This window comes from Mobula hypostoma, chromosome 1 (genome assembly GCF_963921235.1).
Source record: "Mobula hypostoma chromosome 1, sMobHyp1.1, whole genome shotgun sequence".
NCBI lineage: Eukaryota > Metazoa > Chordata > Chondrichthyes > Myliobatiformes > Myliobatidae > Mobula > Mobula hypostoma.
In genome coordinates this window covers 218,939,707-218,959,153 of record NC_086097.1, presented here as the reverse complement: position 1 = coordinate 218,959,153, position 19,447 = coordinate 218,939,707, and the positions used below count along the sequence as shown (strand labels likewise).

Here is a 19,447-nt window from a genome sequence, read left to right as displayed (position 1 = left end):
TCACATTAAAAGGGTTGCTGGGCATGGATGAGAGAGCACAGGTTAGGGTATTTTTAGCTTTCTTAAGGGCTACAGGGGTTTTTTATAGGATATGATGGATAAACAGGAATAGAGTACTAGGATGGCCAAAGACAGGAGGATAAAGTGCGGGTTAGGGTATGTGTAGGTGTGTGATTGGGTGAAGGAATTTGGAATGTAAGTCTATTGCACACTCCGGAGCAGAAGGTGGCGGTAATGCACCATTAAGCTGGGTGCCAACCGCCGTGAAACAAGACAGAGAGAGAGAGACTGCAGGAGAAGAGTGAAAACAGCTGTGAGCACCTACTGTAAGTGTAATGGATAATTTGTGGATTTGAACAAAAGATTAAACTAAGAATGAGGGGAGATTTCATTGAAATCTTTTGAATGTTGAAAGGCTTAGACAGAGTAGATGTGGAAAGGATGTTTCCCAAGATGGAGGAGTCTAGAACAAGAGGGCACAGCCTCGGGATAGAGGGGCATCCATTTAAAACAGAGATGAAGAGAAATTTATTTAGCCAAAGGGTGGTGATTTTGTGAAATTTATTACCATAGGCATCTGTGGAAGCCAGGTCATTGGGTGTATTTAAAGTAGAGCTTGATAGGTTCTTGATTGGACATGGCATCAAAGGTTACCAAGAGAAGGCCAGGGAGGGGGCTGAGGAGGGTAAAAAAGGATCAGCAGAGCAGACTCAATGGGCCAAATAGCCTAATTCTGCTCCTATGTCTCATGGTCCAGTATGATGTGTTTAGTTCTGTATGGGTGTTTGAATAAAACTCATTTGCATTGGGATCCATCATATATAAAGTTTTTGTAGAGTTTTTTGAGAAAGTTACCAGGAAAGTGGATGAAGGCAAAACAGTAACACACATCAAAGTTGCTGGTGAACGCAGCAGGCCAGGCAGCATCTCTAGGAAGAGGTACAATCGACGTTTCAGGCCAAGACCCTTCGTCAGGACGAAGGGTCTCGGCCTGAAACGTCGACTGTACCTCTTCCTAGAAATGCTGCCTGGCCTGCTGCGTTCACCAGCAACTTTGATGCGTGTTGCTTGAATTTCCAGCATCTGCAGAATTCCTGTTGTTTGCAAAGGCAAAACAGTGTTTGTTGTGGACATGGAAGTCAAGGCATTTGACAAGGTCCCCAAAGGAGGCTGGTCAAGAAGGTTCAGTTGCTTCAGGATGAGGTAGTAAACTGGATTAGACACTGGCTTTGTGGGAGACGCCAGAGGGTGTGACAGACGGTTGCCTTTCTGACTGTAGGCCTGTGACTAGTGTGGTGCTGCAGGATTTGGTGCTGGGTCCATTGTTGTTTGTCATCTATATCAATCATCTGGATGATAAAGTGGTTAACTGGATCAGCAAATTGGTGCATAACAGCAAGATTGAGGGTATAGTGGACAGCGAGGTGGGCTATCATGGCTTTCAGAGGGATTTTCATCAGCTGTGCTGGAACAATGGGCTAAAAAACTGGCAGATGGATGTAATTCAATGCAGCCAAATGCAAGGTTTTGCACTTTGGTAGGTGCAACCAGTGTAGGTCTTATACAGTGAATGGTAGGGCTCTGTGGAGTGTGGTTGAACAAAGGGATCTGGGAATACAGGTCCATAATTCATTGAAAGTGGTGTCACAGGTAGATAGGGTCATAGAAACATGGAAACATGGAAAATAGGTGCAGGGGTAGGCCATTCAGCCGTTCAAGCCTGCACCACTATTCGGTATGATCATGGCTGATCATCCAACTCAGAACCCTGTACCTGCATTCTCTCCATAACCCCTGATCCCTTCAGCCACAAGGGCCATATCTAACTCCCTCTTAAATATAGCCAGTGAACTAGCCTCAACTGTTTCCTGTGGCAGAGAATTCCACAGATTCACCACTCTCTGTGTGAAGAAGTTTTTCCTCATCTTGGTCCTAAAAGGCTTCCCCTTTATCCTTAAAATGTGACCCCTTGTTCTGGACTTCCCCAACATTGGGAACAACCTTCCTGCATGTAGCCTGTCCAATCCCTTTAGGATTTTATACGTTTCAATATGATTCCCCCTCAATCTTCTAAATTCCAGCGAGTATAAGCCTAGTCGATCCAGTCTTTCATCATATGAAAGTCCTGCCATCCCAGGAATCAATCTGGTGAACCTTTTTTGTACTCCCTCTATGGCAAGAATGTCTTTCCTCAGATTAGGGGACCAAAACTGCACACAGTACTCCAGGTGTGGTCTCACCAAGGCCTTGTACAACTGCAGTAGTACCTCCCTGCTCTTGTACTCGAATCCTCTTGCTATGAATGCCAGCATACCATTCGCCTTTTTCACCGCCTGCTGTACCTACATGCCCACTTTCAATGACTGGTATATAATGACACCCAGGTCTCGTTGCACCTCCCCTTTTCCTAATCGGCCACCATTCAGATAATAATCTGTTTTCCTGTTTTTCCCACCAAGGTGGATAACCTCACATTTATCCACATTAAATTGCATCTGCCATGAATTTGCCCACTCACTTAACCTATCCAAGTCACCCTGCATCCTCTTAGCATCCTCCTCACAGCTAATACTGCCACCCAGCTTCGTGTCATCTGCAAACTTGGAGTTGCTGCATTTAATTCCCTTGTTTAAGTCACTAACATATATTGTAAACAACTGGGGTCCCAAAACTGAGCCTTGCGGTACCCCACTAGTCACTGCTTGCCATTCTGAAAAGGTCCTGTTTATTCCCACTCTTTGCTTCCTGTCTGCCAACCAATTCTCTATCCACATCAATACTATACCCCCAATACCATGTGCTTTAAGTTTGCACACTAATCTCCTGTGTGGGACCTTGTCAAAAGCCTCTTGAAAATCCAAATATACCACATCCACGGGTTCTCCCCTATCCACTCTACTAGTTACATCCTCAAAAAATTCTATGAGATTCATCAGACATGATTTTCCTTTCACAAATCCATGCTGACTTTGTCCGATGATTTCACTGCTTTCCAAATGTGCTGTTATCACATATTTGATAACTGACTCTAGCATTTTCCCCACCACTGATGTTAGGCTAACCAGTCTATAATTCCCTGGTTTCTCTCTCCTTCCTTTTTTAAAAAGCAGGGTTACATTAACCACCCTCCAATCCTCAGGAACTAGTCCAGAATCTAAAGAGTTTTGAAAAATTGTCACTAATGCATCCACTATTTCTTGGGCTACTTCCTTAAGCACTCTGGGATGCAGACCATCTGGCCCTGGGGATTTATCTGCCTTTAATCCCTTCAATTTACCTAACACCACTTCCCTACTAACATGTATTTCCCTCAGTTCCTCCATCTCACTGGACCCTCAGTCCCCTACTATTTCCGGAAGATTATTTATTTCCTCCTTAGTGAAGACAGAACCAAAGTAGTTACTCAACTGGTCATAAAGAAAGCTTTTGGCACAATGGCCTTCATAAATCAATGTATTGAGTACAGAAGACGAGATGTTATGTTGAAGTTATATAAGACATTAGTGAGGCCTAATTTGGGGTATCGAGTATTTGGTTACCTACCTACAGGAAAGATACAAACAAGGTTGAAAGAGTGCAGAGAAAGTTTACAAGGATGTTGCCAATTCTGGAGGACCTGAGTTATAAGGAAAGATTGAATAGGTCAGAGTTCTTAAAATTCTTTAGAATGTAGAAGATTGAGAGGAAATTTGATAGAGATATACAAAATTATGAGGGGTATAGATAAGGTAAATGTAAGTAGGCTTCTTCCACTGAGGTTGGGTGGGACTACAGTCAGAAGTCATGGCTTAAGGGTGAAAGATGAGAAGTTTAAGGAGAGCATGAAGGGAAACTTTGTCATTCAGAGGGTCATGAGAGCATGGAATGAGCTGCCAGCACAAGTGGTACATGTGAGCTCAATTTCAATGTTTAAGAGAGGTTTGGACAGGTTCATTGATAGTAGGGATATGGAAGGCTATGGTCTCAGTGCAGGTCAAAGAGAGTAGGTGGGTTAAATGGTTTAAGCATGGACTAGATGGGCCGAAAAGCCTGTTTCTGTGCTGTACTTCTCTAAGACTCTATGACTCTATGCCTTTTGTTTGCCTTAACAGTGTAAACTACCTGGTGAAACACTCTTAAAGGGATATTGGTCAAAATACTCAGAAAGAATAGGACCAACAAGAGTTAAAGATGAATCCCCTGGTTCTGGACTTCCCACTGGAGGAAATGTTTTCTGTCTATCACATCAAATTTTTCTATCACCTCAAATTATTTAAAACTTTTCAAACATCTTAATTAGATCAGCCCTCGGTTGGTCTTCTCTGGATTGTTACAGTCAGATTGTACGGAAACATGGCCTTCTGTCCACCATGCCTACATCCCATCTTGCACTTATCAGGATGAATTCTATTTACCCAGATTAGGTCTACAACCTTCTATGCCTTGACAAGTAAATGCTTCGTACATGTTGGGTGCACCAGCCTCCATCACCTCTTCAGATCCTCTCTAAACTTTTCATCTGTCACCTTAAATCTATTCCCTTCTTGACTAAACACTCCTACTATGGAAAAAGATGTTGCTATCTACCCCGTCTATACTCCTCAATTTTAAAGACCTCTCTCCAGTTACCCTCAGCATTCTCTGCTCCACGAAAACAAACTATCCAGTCTCTCTTTTCAATTGAAGCACCTCATCTAAATGACTGAATTCTTGAATATGATAAAAATAATAGTGAGAGAAAGACTGGTCTACACAACTGAAGATAATTTAACTTATGTTGGTCTTCTGTCCCCTCTGTTGCCAAGTGTAGAGCAGTGAGAAATGAGGAGTGAATGCATTCTTCAAATTGGGCTTTAGGAAAACTTTCCCATAACCATCCTTTGTTTCTTTTCTTATATTAAAGACCATCATGCTAGGAAATTTTTGTAAACTCATATTTAAAAATTATCTGCATGTATGTGCATAGAATTCTAACTCTCTCTGCTTTCCCATTTTTCAGGGCTTTCCAAAATATAAAAGAAAATGTTACTTTAGCCTTCTTGACACAAGAATTTTTTTTTTACTCAATTCTACACTCTGTCTTAAAAACAACCTCTGAAAAGAATGTGATTCTACAAAAATATATTATTCCTTTACTCCTACATTAGCCATTATAGTTTCTTGCTGAGTGATCCTGTGGATTTTATCAACAACTCTGACAACTCTGACTCCTCATCTTTTTTTCTCCAGTCCTGATGAAGGGTCTCAGCCCAAAACGTTGACTGTACTCTTTTCCAAAGCCGCCTGGCCTGCTGAGTTCCTCTAGCATTGCGTGCGTGTTGCTTGGATTTCCAGCACCAGTAGATTTTCTCTGGTTTTTATCAACAACTTTGTGGGTTGTGCTCATTCCCTTCCTCTCTGAGGCTGAATAAACAAATCTCAAATTCAAATTCTCTGAAGGGTTGCACTTAAATAACAATCCCCACATCATTCTTCCATGATCCCTTAGATTGTTAAATCATCTGCAGCACCTGCCTATCTCTCAGCTACTGAAGCCATCTCCAAACTCCCACTTTCACATTACTTCACCAAGCTATACTTCCTTAGAGGACAGAAGCAGGCCTCCAGTTCTATACTGACCATCAATTCCATTTTAATCTCCCCCTCAGGATCTACCTCACACCAGAGAGGGAACTGCAGCACCATGAGACGACCAACACAGTTATAGTGAAGAACATGAAATTTTTATTTAGAGAGTACCCGAGCTCAGAATTGAACCTGGACAACTGGAGCTATGAGACTCCAGCAGCAAAATCAGCACCACCACCTGCCACGCTGATATGGAGATTAGTCATTCTATGCCTGATCCCAGTCACATGGCTTAACATGTGAGTGATAGTCACCTAACCACCTAAACAATACACTTAACCCCATCTCCAACCTTGAAAATTAGCCCCTTCAGTTCCAATTTGACCTCATCCAACCTGAATTAAGGGTCATAAATGTCCTGGAACATTAGTATTGTCCAGGATTTTTCTGGCAAGTAAGAGGCAAGTAGCAAAATGGCTTTATGAATCTTGTTTACAAACTAGATATTTCATATCCTTCAGCTGCAATGGTTAGTTGCTCAGTTAGTTGCTGTCTGATTATTCCCAAAAAACAAGGGAATCTTTTGAAGGTTGTAAAAATAGCCACTAAAAGTGCAAGTTTTAACAGTACTTTGCAGAGACTGTTGCTACTAAAGATCTTGTTGTAATTTATAAACAATTAAAGTTCAAACTTATTTCTTTCGCTGGTCACAGCTCCTGCTGATGGAGATTATTGGAATACCATTGGGCACAATGAACATAAAAATAGCAATCAATAATCAAAGAGAACTTTCTCACAAAGCAATAATTTATATACAGGGTAACACTCACACAAGCAATCCTTCGCACAATGTGAAGTTATTATCATATCCTGAGCTGAACCATCGATATAATTTAATTATTAAATCCATAGAGCCTAAGGACAGATCTAACAACGTGGCAAATTGGCAAGGGGAAGTTGTTCTATAACAAACAATCATATTAGATAGAAAATAAAGCACATGCACAGCATAAATTGATGAAAATTACACAACATATAATTACACTACAATGATGATTTACCTGAAATCCTTGACACGTTCCATTCATCTATTTTAAAATAAACCAGTAAATTAAGCCTTCAATAAGATCATTAGTACTATCTACCTAGACTCAAAACTAGATCTGTGGTCTAGTATCCCCCGTCCTGATGAAGATCTCAGCCCGAAACATCGACTGTACCTTTTTCCATAGATGCCGCCTGACCTGCTGAGTTCCTCCAGCATTTTGTGTGAGTTGCTTGTCTGTGAAGTTAACCCACTACGTGTAATTTGTAGCCATTACATTTAAGTAAATTGTAACCATTATAGTTATGATGATAATATCAACAGCAATTTGAATTGTATTTATCCACTCACAATGTTATACTCTAACTGTGACGTGTAGGAGCCATACATCTGTTCTCTATCTACAGTGTATTCTGTGTTGCGCATAACTAGTCATACGAGTGAGGGCTGTGGTAAAAGTGAAGGGAATAAGTTCTGTATTCATGCTTCATTCAAGGCAGTTTCAGTTTGGAGCTGGGGACCTACGGATATCTTTTGCTGACCGCTCAATTACACTTAAGCTACGTCCACACTAGACCGGATAATTTTAAAAACGCCAGTTTTGCGTAAAAATGATAGGCGTCCACACCAGGCATTTTTAAAAATATCTCTGTCCATATTAGACGGATATTTGAGTGAATCTCCTCCTACTGGGCATGCGCAGGACACACAGAAAACAAGCGAAGAGGAAACGGTATACTTGGTGCGCGTTTGTCCAGTTACAGACTAGAAAAACTTAAAAGGAATTGCTGTTGGCTCTCGCGCAGGAGAACTTAAAACTAAAAAAAAACAAACACTGGAGCATATGGAGGCAACTGACAGGGAGTTCATGGACAGTATGACCCAGCTGATGACGAACATTGAAAAACTGACTAACTCTGTTGCATTAATAAAGCACCTTGTTAAATGTATAAAACATGACTGCATCAGTGTTATCTTGTATTTCCATACAATGTTACATTAGGCTGTTACACATCTATTGTCAGAGAAGTACTTGCATAAATAGGTAAACCACCTTCATACAAGCAAGGACAGAAAACAGGGCAAAGTGAGTATACTTATTTATTCAGTAACTATGGGTCAAAGTATTTGGTGAGTACATTTCTAACTCTTCTGGCTTCAGTCTCGTTGCCATCTGTTCTGTTAGGTTGTGTGGGGGGTTGCGTTCAAGAAAACAATGAAATGCCGCGTTGCCGCCATTTGTTCCGGCACGTCATGACAGTGTTTTTAAAAATATCCGTTTCCCCATCCACACTGCTTTGCACAATCAGCGTTTTCAAATTTTCACACTCTGGAGGGCGTTTTAGAAAATCTCCATTCTCGGGGGAGGAAAATGCCGTTTCAGTGTGGACGGAGGGTCAAAACGAAGAGAAAAAGCTTCAGTTATGGATTTATCTAGTCTAGTGTGGATGTAGCCTTAATTTACACTTGGCTGCACTTAAGTTTCATCGCTTCAAGTTTATACATTTGCTAATTGCTAAAAAGGATCGAATACATATCTTCGACTTTGGACCAATCATTATTGGAACAGAGGGTATGTCACGCAAGTATAACAAATCTGTGGGATTACAGGCAGCAGCAATTGTTTTGGTTAGAATTGGCCGCTACAGGAAGTATTCTCCATTGGAAATAGACTCCTCAGAAAATCACAATGATCCCTTCGAGTTAATCTTTACTTTGTATTTCAGAATTTAGCTTCATCACAATTCAAAATTTCATTGAATATTCTAGATTATTCAGCTTCTAAAGATATGACGAAGTATCAGACCATTATAAAGCTGAACTGACTTTATGAGCAGCAACATCATGGCATCTTGTATTAATACTTTCTACTTAACTGATCAAATGTCCTAATGCACAGCACAACAATGTGAATCAAACAAAAACTGACACTAAACCAAGGGAAGATAATACACTTATGAACAGCCCATTAGAGACCTCTTAAAAGCTGGAGAGAAAAAGAAACAGGCTTAGAGGGAAATATTATAGTTTATAGACTAGCGGGAGAAAGTAGTGGAGAACTCACTGGGGTCAGTATTGCTAGAAAGTGTCATTCTCATAGGAATCAATAAGGTTACAGAAATAAAGAATAGCAACTCATGCATTGAACTAAAAACATGGATTTTCTTTTTAATTGGACTGATGGATTGGAGTTAATGTGGTTCAGAATAATAGCCAAGTAAGAAATATTTCTACATAAAAGATACATGGCAGCATTTTGGATAAGGTTTAAAGTATAAAACTAGAAGATGGAAAGGCTGGAAGATGAGCACATTGTGCTGGTTGAGAATGAAAGGAGCAAAGGACCTCAGCAGTCAATGAGCTGAGGCAAGAGCAGAGACAACAACTGTTACAGCTGGATTTTCAGGCAACCACATTAGTCCAGGGGATGCAAGAACAAAGCTCAGCTCAACTTCAAATTGGATGCTGCGGTCGTATACAGTCCATTCCTGTCCAAGGCAATGGCCTGGAAGGAAAACGGGATTGATAACTAGGAAAAAGCTGTAGCAGGGCCAAGGACACTGGCTTTGTTTCTCTCAGTGCTTACCTGGAGGAAACTTTGATTCATCTAGGAATGACATCTGTTCAGCAATCTGACATAGTGAGGCAGATGAGTGTTCAGTAGACGTGGTACTCCAGTCATATGTGTGTAATGCCCTGGTTCACATGATTCATACTTTTTCTGTATTATGCTTTCCTGTTCTCTGTGTAAAAGAACTCTGTTGGGTTACTGTTGAAGATAAGAGATAGGAAAAAAGGTGTGGCATCCAATGGTGGTGAACGGATTCAAGGGAGGTTTCTCTGGTGAGGGACGCTAAGATTGGGTTTGGGGCTTTTGGATGGGGGGTGGGAAGAGAGTATACCTGCAAAGTTAGGGAGGGCTGTGACAGCTGGCCAATAAGACATAATCATCACAGGAAAGTACTATGTGGTCACATATGCCAAGTAAGCCAAAAGCTATAAACACACAGATGAAAATCTACAGTGCATCATGGTCTCAGTCATGTAAGATATTGTTTGTCCCATTGATTATAGCCATTTTGCATTTGAGAAGAAGTGTAATTTCACTGAAGAGTGTTCGTAAATGTATGAATGCTATTTTGTCCAGGGTACCAACCTGACACCTAACCTCATTCCGCCAGTCCATCTGGGCACTACTAGTAGGTACCACCAGAAAGAATACATTTTCCTTTCTCTAACCAAGTGAATCGAAGTACAAAGTTCAAAGTAAAATGTATTATCAGAGTGCATACGTGTCACCACATATAATCCCAAGAATTTTTTTCCTGCAGGCTTACTCATCAAATCTATAGAACAGCAACTGTAAACAGGATCAATGAACAAAAAAACTGTGCAACTACAAATATAAATAAATAATAATAAATACAAAGAGCATGAAATAACAAAATAAAGAGTCCTTAAAGAGAGATATTTGGTTGTGGGAACACCAGAAATAGAATGAGTGTAGTTATCCCCTTTTGTTCAAGAGCCTGATGGTTGAGGGGTAGTTACTGTTCTTGAACCTGGTGGTGCGAGTCCTGAGGCACTTGTACCTTCTACCTGATGGCAGCAGTGAGAAAAGAGCATGGCCTCGGTGGTGAGGGTGTTTGATGATGGATGCTGCTTTTCTAAGGCAACATTTCATGTAGATGTGCTCATTGGTTTGGAGGGCTTTACCTGTGATGTACTGGGCTGAATTCATTAACTTTTGTAGAATTTTCCATTCAAAGGCATTGGTGTTTCCATACTAGGCTGTAATGCAGCCAGTCAATACATTTTCCACTAAACGTCTACAGAAGTCCATCGAGGTTTTTGATGAGATGCTGAATCTCCGCAGACTCCTGAGGAAGTAGAGGCGCTGTCGTGCTTTCTTTACAATTATATTTATATGATGGGTCCAGGACAGGTCAGCATTATAGTCGGAATTACACAATAAGCAAACAATCTGTTCAATTTGCTGTGCCTGTATGAACTATAAAGAACCAATCACTTTTACTAGCACTTGTCCATCGTTGTTGTGGATTCACTATAAAGGACCTGAGTAAGGACTAATTCACCATTACCTCAAATTGGGGTGGCCTGCTGTGAAGAAATTTGGCAAAACATTAGAAATTTTTAGGTTTTTTTTAATTGCTTGAGTGTTTGGGAATTTTTAATTTTTTAATGGTTGTATTTTATGTGTTTTGTTGATTTAATAGTCTGTAATGGATTTGCAAATTTTCTGAGTGGATGCCATATATATTCAGAGTGTTCGGCAGTTCTGTAGTGTCAAGTCAGTTGCTCAATTTTGATATTTTTCATACTTGTTCTGAGGTGAGTGTTGTTTGAACCTGCCCACCACTGCAACAGCAAGCACTATGGAACAGATGTTAAGGGGTCCAGGAAAGTTGAGTTTATCCAGAAGTCAGTCATGCAAATATTTCAGTACTAACAATGAGTTGAATTCAATTGACTTTATTACTTATATCCTTCAAATACATGAGGAGTAAAAATCTTTACATTACATCTCATCTAAATGTACAATGTGCATTTTATAGTAATTAATAATAAATAGTATGTACAACCGGACAGTCAATTTAACATAGAAATATAGTTGTATCAGCATGATGGCCTGGTGGAAGAAGCTGTCCCAGAGCCTGTTGATCCTGGCTTCTATGCTGCGGTACTGTTTCCCGGATGGTAGCAGCTTGAACAGTTTGTGGTTGGGGTGACTCAATTATCCTTTGGGCCCTTTTTACACACTTGTCCTTGTAAATGTCCTGAATAGTGGAAAGTTCATATCTACAGATGCGCCGGGCTGTCCACACCACTCTCTGCAGAGTCCTGTGATTGAGGGAAGTACAGTTTCCATACCAGGCAGTGATGCAGCCAATCAGGATGCTCTCAATTGTGCCCCTGCAGAAAGTCCTTAGAATTTGGGAACAAAATACCAAACTTCTTCAACCGACTGAGGTGAAAGAGGCACTGTTGTGTTTTTCTTACCACACGGCCAGTACGTACAGACCACGTAATATCCTCAGAGATGTGTATGCCGAGGAACTTAAAGCAGTTCATCCTCTCAACCCCAGATCTACTGATGTCAATAGAGGCTAGCTTGTCTCCATTCCTCCTGTAGTCCACAATCAGCTCCTTTGTTTTTGCGACAATGAGGGAGAGGTTGTTTTCTTGACAATGCCGTGTCAGGGTGATGACCTCTTCTCTGTAGGCTGCCTCATTATTATTTGAGATTAGGCCAATCAGTGTAGTGTCATCAGCAAATTTAATTGGCAGATTGGAGCTGTGGGTGGCGACACAGTCATGAGTACACAGAAAGTAAAGGAGGAGGCTTAGGTCATAGCCCTGATGGGCATCTGTGTTGAGGATCAGAGGGGCAGAGGTGAGGGAGCCCACCCTTACCTCCTGCTGCCAATCTGACAGGAAGTCCAGGATCCAGCTCTACAAGGCAGGGTGAAGGCTGAGGTCTCTGAGCTTCTTGTCGAGCCCGGAGGGAATTATGGTGTTGAATGCTGAATTGTAGTCCAAGAACAGCATTCTCACATAAGCATCCTTCTTCTCCAGATGTGTAAGGACGGTGTGTAGAGCAGTGGCTGTTGCGTCATCTGTAGGGGGTCCAGTGTGGGTGGGAGCAAGCTGCAGATGTAATCCTTGACCAGCCTCTCAAAGCATTTGCTTATTATTGAACTGAGTGTGACAGGATCCCAGTCATTCAGACATGTTACCTTGGTCATTTTAGGTACAGGAACAATGGTGGATGTTTTGAAGCAAGAGGGCACTCTACACTGTGAGAGGGAGAGATTAAAAATGTCTGTAAACGCACCTGCCAGTTGTGCTGTGTACATCCTGAGTACTCGCCCTGGGATGCCGTCCGGTCCCGCAGCCTTGCAACTGTCCAGTCATTGGAAACACCTGTGTACTTCAGCCTCAGAGGTCACATCACTGGCTCTCCTCAGGGGCTCTGTGTTGGAAACATCAAATCCAGTGTACAAAAGATTTAGCTCATCTGGGAGAGAGGCAGTGATATTGGAAACTTCACTGCATTTGGCTTTGAAGTCTGCGATGGTGTGTCAACCTTGCCATAAGCTGTGTCTGTTAATCGGTGGAGAGTTGCGTCTGTATCTTATCCCTGTATTGTCATTTCACTGCCTTGATGACTTTGTGCAGATTGTAGCTGCATTCCTTGAGTTCCTGTAGGTCACCGGCAACGTAAGCTCTGTGTCTCATGATAAGTGCTGCTCGCACGGAACTGTTAATCCATCATTTCTGGTTTGGATTGTCCCTGAACGATTTCTGGGAGACAACATCCTCGATGCACTTCCTGATGAAACTCATGACCCCATCCGTGAATTTGGAGACATCCTCATTATGAAAAACATTCCAATTGACATCATCAAAGCAGTCCTGTAGCATGGAGATCGATTGGTTGGACCAACAGAGGACGGTTTTAACTATGGCCGCATCTTATTTCAGCTTCTGCCTGTATTTTGGCAGCAGCAAGACAGAGGAGTGATCCGGCTTTCCAAATGGCAGCTGGAGGAGCGCTTTGTCAGCGTTGCGGGAGGGAGAGTAATTGTGGTCGACTATGCTATCTCCCTATGTGTCACCAGGATGTGTTAACCCAATACTACTGAAACACATAGATGAAATTAATTGTATTTTCTATTTTGAATGTTTAGAAAGATCACAATGATTAGAAAAATCAGCTACTAATGGCTTTCAGAAAAGGAGTCTGTATCTCTTTAAAAGTTTGTGTTACCATTAATCACTAGAATTGGATCATCCAGCCCTTTGAGTTGTTGGCACCATTAAATAAGATTACGGCTGAACTTGTGCCTCATGTTTATTTCCCTCACACCATCTTCACATCCATTTTCATCTGCTTTGTCGATGATGTTATTTCCATCAGAGGGAAGGATGTTTGTTAACAATTAAATTTCATCTGCATTTTTCAGTGAATGAAACAGCTCATGTCTACAGCAGCAGCAAGCTATATACAACAATAAGGAAGGGAAATGTGGGAAGGTATTGCCCAGACACTAAGAATGTATACATAAACAACAGGAATTCTGCAGATGCTGGAAATTCAAGCAACACACATCAAAGTTGCTGGTGAACGCAGCAGGCCAGGCAGCATCTGTAGGAAGAGGTGCAGTCGACGTTTCAGGCCGAGACCCTTCGTCAGACAGATACACAATCAGATACAATGTATAGTCAGATATGCAACCAGATCAATGATATATTGATAAATCTGATGGCCTGGTGAAAGAATCTCTCCCATAGCCTGTTGGTCTAGGCCTAGTGCTGTGGTACTGTTTGCCAGATGGAAGCAGCTGAAACAGTTTGCGGTTAGGGTGGCTGGAGTCCCTGATGACCCTCCAGGCCCCTTTTTACGCACCTGATGCTGTAAATGTCCTGAACAGAGGAAAGTTCACATCCACAGATGCACTGGGCTGTCTGCACCACTCTCTGCGATGCCCTGCAATTAAGGATAGTACAGTTCCCATACCAGGCGGTGACACAGCCAATCAGGATGCTCTCATGCCAAACATCTTTGGCTGTCTGAGGTGCAAGAGGTGCTATTGTGCTTTTTTCACCATACAGCTGGTACCTACAGTCCAGCTGAGATCCTCAGTGATGTGAACACCGAGGAACTTGAAACTACTCACCCTCTCAACTACAGAGCATAGGGGCCAGCCTGTCTCCATTCCTCCTGTAATCCACGATCAACTCCTTCGTTTTTTTGGCATTGAGGGAGAGGTTGTTTTCCTGGCACCACTGTGTCAGGGCACTGACTTTTCCTTTGGAGGCTGTCTTATCATTGTTGCAAATAAGGCCTATCAATGTTGTGTCATCTGCAAATTTGATCAACAGACTGGAGCTGTGCGTGGCAACACAGTCAGGGGTGTATAGGGAGAAGAGGAGGGCACTCAGTGTAGTCACTAGTGTTATTAGTCCTGAGTTTCTTATTCAAAGAAAATATTGCTATAAGAAACATTAGAATTTACCAAAGTACTGCTCAATCCACATTGGTATTATTTTATTGCAAAATAAAAGACTATGAATCTCAACAACTCTGTGTGCTGGTGGATGTGTAATGAGTCACAGCAATCTCAGAACAATAAATATTTTATTAGTCCCTTATAGTGTCATACTGCACAAAACATATGCCTCCAGAGTAAATAAAATGTTATTACTAGGTAATATATTACATATATTAGGGAGGTGGTATACAAGCTGTTCATTTTGCTTACCTGATGAATTCTTTGGGAGGAATCCTCCCTTTATGTGATTCTTCCACATTATATCCAGGATGAGCCTCCGACATTACTCATGTTCTCAAGAGTTAACTCATTTGTTGGGGGAAATGAAATAAGTGATAGTATGTAATATTAAAAAGGAGGTTGAATCTATTGAAAAAGAGGGGATAACTTGTACTTGATGAATACCAAATGCCAAAATGATGTGTTGGAGGTGTGCATGAAATAAATGAATATCAGAAACCGGTTGTCTTCCCCAGGGAAGTTGTTGTATACCGTGGTAATTTATTCTGCTGAACAAATGTAAGAGGTCGGATGAATTCTTCCATGGATCTGGGAATAGGAAAGGGGAACCTCACCAGGACAGGCAAAGTTGGATTCTTACTCAGATCTATCTTTACTCTGTGCATGGCTCTTAAAGTATTCCTTGGCTCCGACGTGCAAAATCTGAAGCTGATTCATCAATTTCTTCATTGAGAGGTGGCTCTGGAAAAACAAACTTCTTGCAACATTCTGGCAAGCCTTTTTATCAAAACATACTACTGTTTACAGAGCTTCTATTTAGGTCCATATACTGGGATCCTATACAACAATCTTTGTTACTTTCTGTTCCTCTGACAGCTGAAGGATGTACAGGCACACCGGGGCCATTCAGATTCAGGTTTATTAATCACATGTATATTAAAACATACAGTGAAATGTGTCATTTGTGTCAACACCCAACACATCCAAGAATTTGCTGGGGCCAGCCTGCAAGTGTCTCCACACTTTCTGGCACCAATATAGCATCCCCACCATAGCTGGCAGAATGACACAGAACACAACAAAACTGAACGTACCAAGTGACAAAGCAATAACAACAAAACAAGTTCCATTCCTCCCTCCCACCCCCCTACATACACATCCTCTAACCTCAGAGTAGGTCATTCTCTTCGGCCTCTGGCCTCCAGTGGATTCGTGGATTCGCAGACATTGGGCCACTGACCTCCCTAGTAGATTCGCAGAGATTCACAGACTTGGGGCTCAGGCTATCAGACCTTGATTCCTGGACTTCCAATTGACCTCTGGGCTTCAATCTGGACTTCCTATCAACCTTTGGGCTTCAATCATGGGTATCGACCCAATACCTGCCAATGATGACTGAGGTCACTGGATGAGGACTCAAACTCCAGGCCTCAAATTCTGGATTAGCCAATACAGGATGCCAAACGTCCTCAATGTTCTGGCATTGGTGAACTTCAACATCTTGGTCGCCTCACTGAGGGGTGTATCAAGATATGGTTCACATTTTCCAGGATATCATTATAGACTTTTATTGTCTGGAAGCCTCGTTGTACAGAAGAAGCAGTTTTGTAAAAGGCCTTTTCTTTACAGATGTTAAGGGCAAAGGTCATCCTCTATGCCTCAGTGAAACAGTCAATGAAGTCTTGGAGTATATGCATGTGTTTTCCATGTGCTGCAGTTTGATGCATGCAGTTGAGAGATGTTGCCTCTAAGATGGAGATGATGCAAGTTGGTGACTATGACCAGTGGGATATCTCAGAAAATGCTGATGAGCTACCAACACGACACAATATATTCTGACAATTTGGCAGAGGGGACCAAATTTGTTGATGACTTGTGAGGAAACCCACTTCAGTCAAAGAAAAAGAAATGCTGTGATTTTTTTTTTAAGTGGCGAGAGATTAAAAATGCTAGTGCTTAAATGGACTTAGATATCTTGCATGCAAGATACTGAAAACTAATGTGCAGTTACAACAGGCAACAGAGGCAAATATGTGTCAGTTCTTATTGCTAAAGGATTTGAGTATTAGAGTAAACCAGCCTTACATAGAGCCTTGGTGCAAGAAATGCACACAAATTTGGTCCCCGTACCTCAAAAAAAAGGATGTACTTGCTATGAGAGAGAACAGAAATAAATCATCAGAGTGGTGCTTGGAAATGATGTATCTGTCAACTGACGAGAGGTTGAGGAGGTCAGGTCTCTGCTGCTAAAATTTGGAAAAACATAGAAACATAGAAAATAGGTGCAGGAGTAGGCCATTCAGCCCTTCGAGCCTGCACTGCCACTCAGTATGATCATGGCTGATCATCCAACTCAGAACCCTGTACCTGCCTTCTCTCCATACCCCCTGATCCCTTTAGCCACAAGGGCCATATCTAACTCCCTCTTAAATATAGCCAATGAACTGGCTTCAACTGTTTCCTGTGGCAGAGAATTCCACAGATTCACCACTCTCTGTGTGAAGAAGTTTTTCCTCATCTCGGTCCTAAAAGGCTTCCCCTTTATCCTTAAACTGTGACCCCTCATTCTGGACTTCCGCAACATCAGGAATAATCTTCCTGCATCTAGCCTGTCCAATCCCTTTAGAATTTTATACGTTTCAATAAGATCCTCCCTCAATCTTCTAAATTCCAGAGAGTATAAGCCTAGTCGGTCCAGTCTTTCATCATATGAGTCCTGCCATCCCAGGAACCAATCTGGTGAACCTTCTTTGTACTCCCTCTATGGCAAGAATGTATTTCCTCAGATTAGGGGACCAAAACTGCACACAATACTCCAGGTGTGGTCTCACCAAGGCTTTGTACAACTGCAGTAGTACCTCCCTGCTCTTGTACTCGAATCCTCTTGCTATGAATGCCAGCATACCATTTGCCTTTTTCACCGCCTGCTGTACCTACATGCCCACTTTCAATGACTGGTATATAATGACACCCAGGTCTCGTTGCACCTCCCCTTTTCCTAATCGGCCACCATTCAGATAATAATCTGTTTTCCTGCTTTTCCCACCAAAGTGGATAACCTCACATTTATCCACATTAAATTGCATCTGCCATGAATTTGCCCACTCACCTAACCTATCCAAGTCACCCTGCATCCTCTTAGCATCCTCCTCACAGCTAACACTGCCACCCAGCTTCGTGTCATCTGCAGACTTGGAGGTGCTGTATTTAATTCCCTCGTCTAAGTCATTAATATATATTGTAAACAACTGGTGTCCCAGCACTGAGCCTTGCGGTACCCGACTAGTCACTGCCTGCCATTCTGAAAAGGTCCCGTTTATTCCCACTGTTTGCTTCCTGTCTGCCAACCAATTCTCTATCCACATCAATACCATACCCCCAATACCGTGTGCTTTAAGTTTGCACACTAATCTCCTGTGTGGGACCTTGTCAAAAGCCTTTTGAAAATCCAAATATACCACATCCACTGGTTCTCCCCTATCCACTCTACTAGTTACATCCTCAAAAAATTCTGAGGTATGTCAGACATGATTTTCCTTTCACAAATCCATGCTGACTTTGTCCGATGATTTCACTGCTTTCCAAGTGTGCTGTTATCGCATCTTTGATAACTGACTCTAGCATTTTCCCCACCATCGATGTCAGGCTAATGAGAGTCGACACTGAAACATACAAAATTGTAAACAGTAGACACCAGAAGCATGGTTCCCGAAGTGAGGGGGTCCAAACTGAGGGGGAGGTGGTCATCGTCTCAAAATAAGGGGGCAAGACTTTTAGTAAAAATGCCTCACTCAAAAGACTCAACTTCAAAGGGATGTAGAGGCTCAGTCACAAATTAGCTTCAAAAGAGTTCCATAGATTTCTGAATAATAAAGAGACAAAAGTAAAGAAATTATGTTTGAGGGAGAAGGTCACCCATAATAATTTCACATCTTATTAGACAGTGATAACAAAGTCGATTCTGATTTTATCTGATCCTCATATATAGGCAAAGCAAGACTGATGGGCAAAATAATCTACTTCTGTTTTTATTTCTTATGATCGTAACTGAGGTGGGAGAAGATGAACATACCTTAACTTGAAGCAATACTGACAAACACCACATCTTCCATGTGCGCAGAGCTATCTTACCATATTGGCCCCCTGCTGGTTTATTGTCCTCGTCACAAATTATATTCAACATGTCCTGGGAGAATGTAGGAAATGATTCAGTCCATGTCAGACAGTAAGATCTGGGTGGTGGTTGAATATGTGGCAGTCTCTGCCAAATACATCTATCAGGCATGAAGTAAATGCTGACTCTGCAAGTCTGAGGTAAATCTATGAGGGATGTTTAAAGATTCTGATTGATAGAGATAGATGGGTAAATAACAAGATTCAAGTACATGAAATAGTGACTAAAATTAGTAGTTCACTCAACTGATTATGGCATTTCAAGATATATTCACCCTGCCATTCATACAAGGCCACCCAACTTTTGGCAATGCATCTAGGTCCTCAGGGCTTCCTCTTCCACTGCAACAAGTGTCTCCTATCATTGTATTTGAAGTATTTGGCTGAAGGATTCCCAAGTTCCTTGAGATAGAAGATCACTTCCTCTTCCACCAACGCCTCCAAAGGAGTTTCAGAAAATGGTGCACCTCCCTTTCTTCCACACGGCTTCATTCATAAGTGTTTCCAAGGTCAGATTCTATTAAGTATCACCTGCAGCTCCTTCTGCAAATACAATCCATCTTTTCATAAAGACGTGCAGGTCGTTCAGTCATGATACTGTTCCCAGGTTAAAGATTCAATTCTGCAGTTTGCACTGGTTGCC

At 41.8% G+C, this 19,447-nt stretch overlaps 1 protein-coding gene across 2 annotated transcripts in view; it reads right to left on the bottom strand.

The window, feature by feature from the left end:
* The window catches only part of c1h8orf34 (chromosome 1 C8orf34 homolog), a 356,319-nt gene that overhangs the window by 269,030 nt on the left and 67,842 nt on the right, over window positions 1-19,447 (bottom strand). The gene's annotated exons all lie outside the window — the stretch shown is intronic.